We start from the raw sequence: 5,569 nt of genomic DNA on the forward strand, positions 1-5,569 counted from the left end.
ACAACCATATATTATTGTGAAGCTGGTTAATCTGTGGTAGTAAAAGCTATACTTGTACCACAACCATATATTATTGTGAAACTGGTTAATCTGTGATACTAAAGCTATACTTGTACCACAGCCAGATGTTATGGTGGAGCTGGTTAATCTGTGGTACTAAAAGCTATACTTGTATCACAACCATATTTTATTGTGGAGCTGGTTAATCTGTGGTACTAAAAGCTATACTTGTACCACAACCATATTTTATTGTGAAGCTGTTTAATCTGTGGTACTAAAATCTATATTTGTACCACAACCATATATTATTGTGAAGCTGGTTAATCTGTGGTACTAAAAGCTATACTTGTACCACAACCATATATTATTTTGAAACTGGTTAAGCTGTGGTACTACAAGCCTGTACCACAACCACATTATATAGTAAAGCTGGTTAAAATGTGGTACTAAAAGCTATACTTGTACCACAACCATTATTTTATTGTGAAGCTGGTAAATCTGTGGTACTTAAGGCTATACTTGTACCACCACCAGATTATATTGTAAAGCTGGTTAATCTGTGGTAAGTATAGCTTTTAGTACCACAGATAAACCAGCTCCACCATAACATCTGGCTGTGGTACAAGTATAGCTTTTACAACCACAGATTAACCTGCTTCACAATAATATATGGTTGTGGTACAAGTATAGCTTTTTGTACAACAATTTAAACAGCTTCACAATAATATCTGGTGCTGGTACAGGATTTTAGTACCACAGCTTTATCAGCTTCACAATAAAATGTGGTTGTGGTAAGGTATAGCTTTTAGTACCACAAATTAACCAGCTTCATAATGATATATGGTTGTGGTACAAATATAGCTTTTAGTACCTCAGATTAACCAGCTTCATTATATAATTTGGTTGTGATGCAAGCATAGCTTTTAGTACCACATTTGAACCTGCTTTAGAATATAGTCTGGCTGTGGTACTACTATAGCTTTAAGTACCACAGATTAACCAGCTTCACAATATATGTGGTTGTGGTAAAGGCTTTTAGTACCACAGATTAACCAGCTCCACCATAACATCTGGCTGTGGTACAAGAATTGCTTTTAGTACCACAGATTAAACAGCTTCACAATAAAATATGGCTGTGGTACAAGAATAATTTTTAGTACCTCAGATTAACCGCTTGTCAATTAAATATGGTTGTGGTACAAGTATAGCTTTTAGTACCACAGATTAAACAGCTTCACAATAAAATATGGTTGTGGTACAAGTATAGCTTTTAGTGTACCACAACCATATATTATTGTGAAGCTGGTTAATCTGTGGTAGTAAAAGCTATACTTGTAGCACAACCATATTTCATTGTGAAGTCGTTAATCTGTTGTACTAAAAGCTATACTTGTAGCACAACCATATTTCATTGTGAAGTCGTTAATCTGTTGTACTAAAAGCTATACTTGTACCACAACTACATTATACAGTGAAGCTGGTTAATCTGTGGTACTAAAAGCTATATTATTGTGGAGCTTTCAAAAGCACGCGTTTTCTATAAACTGTCGCCTACATTTGTTGTTTTTTTTGTGCTGTTGAGCTTGAAAAATGACGTAGAAAAACAATCCGAGATCAGTATCATGGTCCGAAACATTAACAATTGGTACTGATCAGATAGTCCCTCGTAAAGTGGGTATTCAGCTGAAAGACCCGCTGTGTTTTTTCCCCCATAACATATAGTTTTTCATTTGTAGCTTGCATAGAGGGTATGTGGATATATATATATATATACACACACACATAATAATAAAAATCTTAATAACAAGAGTTTGAGTAATACTAGCCTACATATTGCCTCGTGTTTCTGTAATGCATGACAGCATATGAGAGGTAACGCCCAACTCATAAAGATTTTATAATAGGATAAGGAGCTACGAAACTATTGTAAAAGTAATTTCCATTACTTCCGGTACACTATAAATCATTACGTTGTGTATAATGTATAATACTTATATTATTCACACTCACAAATGTTCGAGATAATTAAACTAACAAAAAGATAGGTCTGCTGTCCTCGCGTTGTTTGGTTTAATTGTCAAAACCTCTTCGGGAAGGCCTTTGGATACTCTAAAGGCCTTCCCGAAGAGGTTTTCGGAACTAAATTAAACCAGAATATAAACATAAAGACAATACTACTCCAAAGGCCTTCCCGAAGAGGTTTTCACAACTAAACTAAGCCAGAATATAACCATAAAGACATTGCTACTCCAAAGGCCTTCCCAAAGAGGTTTTCGGAACTAAATTAAACCACAATATAAACATAAAGACAATACTACTTCAGAGGCCTTCCCGAAGAGGTTTTAGGAACTAAATTAAACCAGAATGTGTATATAAAGACTGTGCTACGCCAAAGGCATTCCCGAAGAGGTTTTCACAAGTAAACCAGGCCAGAATATAAGCATAAAGACATTGTACAAAACTAAACCAGGCCAGATATAAGCATAAAAACATTGCTACTCCAAAGGCCTTCCCGAAGAGGTTTTCGGAAACCTCTTCGAGAAGGCCTTTGGAGTAGCAATGTCTTTATGCTTATATTCTGGCCTAGTTTAGTTGTGAAAACCTCTTCGGGAAGGCCTTTGGAGTAGCAATGTTTTTATGCTTATATTCTGGTTTAATTTAGTTCCGAAAACCTCTTCGGGAAGGCCTTTAGAGTAGCAATGTCTTTATGCTTATATTCTGGCCTGGTTTAGCTGTGAAAACCTCTTCGGGAATGCCTTTGGCGTAGCACAGTCTTTATGTACACATTCTGGTTTAACTTAATTCCGAAAACCTCTTCGGGAAGGCCCTTGGAGTAGCAATGTTTTATGCTTATATTCTGGCCTAGTTTAGTTGTGTAAACCTCTTCGAGAAGGCCTTTGGAGTAGCAATGTCTTTATGCTTATATTCTGGCCTAGTTTAATTGTGAAAACCTCTTTGGGAAGGCCTTTGGAATAGTATTGTCTTGATGTTTATATTCTGGTTTGGTTTAGTTGTTAAAACGTCTTCGGTAAGGCCTTTGGACTAGCAATATCTTTATGTTCATGTTCTGGTTTAGTTCCGAAAACCTTTCCGAGAAGGCCTTTGGAGTAGAAGTGTCTGTATTTGTGGCCATATGTTGGTATGATTTATGAAACCTATCCGAAAAGGTCTATGGAACAGCTGGACAACAGCGTATGTGAATCAAATTTATCGTCAAAGGACCTCAAACGTCGTCCTCATGAAGGAAACATTGGTTTTGTTGTTCAAGCAGATAAATATAAGAAAACTGGCGGAATTACATATAATTATCTAAAAATGTTTACATGGAAATTTAATGAGCCAATTTGTCACTGGAAGGAAAATAATATAATCACCAGACAGAGCAAAGCTACAATGGGCAATCTGTTGTGTCCTCCGTAAGTTTGTAAGCTTACCGCTGTCCCACAGTGGGACAAAAGACAGAATATTTCGTGTGGGAAAGTTTAAACATCCGAACAGAAGTCGACATAATGTCTTCACAACAGATATCTTTACAACATCTAAAGTATCTTTCATTCATCAATAATATGCCTTTTCGAACATTACATGGTAATACAAAAGTTGGAAAGAAAAGTGAAAAGTACTTCATGTTATACTCATCCGATTAAGAAGTCATGGAAACGACCTTGGGGTCATTATACTGATAATTCCAGGTCTGGGCTTGACGGATGACAAGATCCATGTCTCTCTGAAGAATTGGAACATTTATAGATTAAAACATCTACTTACCAGTTGTTGACCTGTAGAACGGTTAGACCTGTATCCTGGGACAACTGCTTCTTCTGGTCCTCAGATGGGTATGGATGCTAAAATAAAATGATAAACATTTAAATTACCCTATTTTTTTAATATGATAAACAGAATTCTCGATAAGCTGCAAAATTCAGCATTTGAAAACTTACAACATATTATACTGTAATAATGATTTATACCTAGTACACGAAATACCCTTGTCACTTGGCAATAAAAACTTCCCTACTGGCATTCTCTGTTACTGTGGTCTAAGGAGGTTTCATTAAAGTTAGTTACAAGAGTATCCAGTCTCAAAGAATAAGGGTTAATATTGCAGGAAAGAAACAAGAAACCATAAAGTCAAGCCAAGAAACAAATCTAGAATTCAACATATTACATCTGTTAGACAGAAAAATATAACAAAACTAGAATCCAACAGATTATGTCTGTTACAGAAGAAAAATATAACAAAACTAGAACTCAACAGATTATATATCTGTTACAGAGAAAAATATAACAAAACTAGAACTCAACAGATTATATCTGTTACAGAGAAAAAATATAACAAAACTAGAATTCAACAGATTATATCTGTTATAGAGAAAAATTATAACAAAACTAGAATTCAACAGATTATTTCTGTTACAGAGAAAAAATATAACAAAACTAAAATTCAACAGATTATATCTCTTACAGAGAAAAAATATAACAAAACTAGAATTCAACAGATCCTATCTGTTACAGAGAAAAATATAACAAAACTAGAATTCAACAGATTATATCTGTTACAGAAAAATATAAAACAAAACTAGAATTCAACTGATTATTTCTGTAACAGAGAAAAAATATAACAAAACTAGAACTCAACAGATTATATCTGTTACAGAGAAATAATATAACAAAACTGGAATTAAACAGTTTGTATCTGTTACATGAAGCTTGGTTACTGACATCAGTATAACTAAATACTACCGGTGATAGCTTAGTTACTGACATCAGTATAATTAAGACTACCGGTGCTAGCTTAGTTACTGACATAAATATAACTAGAGGCTACCAGTAATCGCTTGGTTACTGAGATCAGTATAACCAGAGATTACCAGTAATAGCTTGGTTACTGAGATCAGTATAACCAGAGATTACCAGTAATAGCTTGGTTACTGAGATCAGTATAACCAGAGACTACCAGTGATAACTTAGTTACTGTTATCAGTATTACTAGACACTACTAGTGATAACTTAGTTACTGTTATCACTAGTAGTGTCTAGTAATACTGATGATAGCTTAGTTACTGACATCAGTGTAACTAAAGACTACTGATGATAGCTTAGTTACTGACATTAGTGTAACTAAAGACTACCAGTGATAGCTTTCAATAACTAACTTTACTGTTGCTATAAAATCCTTAGTATTTTCACCTTTTCTTTAGTAAACGTCATTTCCGAACTGTTCCGATAATCAATTTAACCTAAACATGATAATTTCAGGAAATGTTGATTTGCCTATTACCGTCTGTATATAGTTTGATCGTTCATCCTTGCAACAGTCAAGTAAAAAAGTACAAAAACAAATAATTGGTGTTAAAAATATATAATACTTTGTTAGTAACCCGTTCAGAGTTTCTTATTGTTGAATGGAATATATAAATATAATAACATTCCACCCTTAATCTACTTCTCAGAATTGCGTTCGTTTTGCTGCAACTCATGATATAACTCACCTATACCACCACAACCATGTCTGTTGTACCCCAGTCTAACTGAAAGAACATATATGTATGGCAGATAAAGTGTGGCC

At 34.5% G+C, this 5,569-nt stretch overlaps 1 protein-coding gene across 1 annotated transcript in view; it reads right to left on the reverse strand.

Moving 5' to 3' along the window:
• The window catches only part of LOC111089611 (homeobox protein meis3-B-like), a 40,583-nt gene that overhangs the window by 31,383 nt on the left and 3,631 nt on the right, over positions 1–5,569 (reverse strand). Inside the window, exon 2 of the mRNA XM_022402434.1 lies at positions 3,769–3,845. The gene's annotated coding sequence lies outside the window, so the exon portion shown is untranslated. The remainder of the gene's footprint in view (positions 1–3,768; positions 3,846–5,569) is intronic.

This window comes from Limulus polyphemus, unplaced genomic scaffold (genome assembly GCF_000517525.1).
Source record: "Limulus polyphemus unplaced genomic scaffold, Limulus_polyphemus-2.1.2 Scaffold6770, whole genome shotgun sequence".
Taxonomy (NCBI): domain Eukaryota; kingdom Metazoa; phylum Arthropoda; class Merostomata; order Xiphosura; family Limulidae; genus Limulus; species Limulus polyphemus.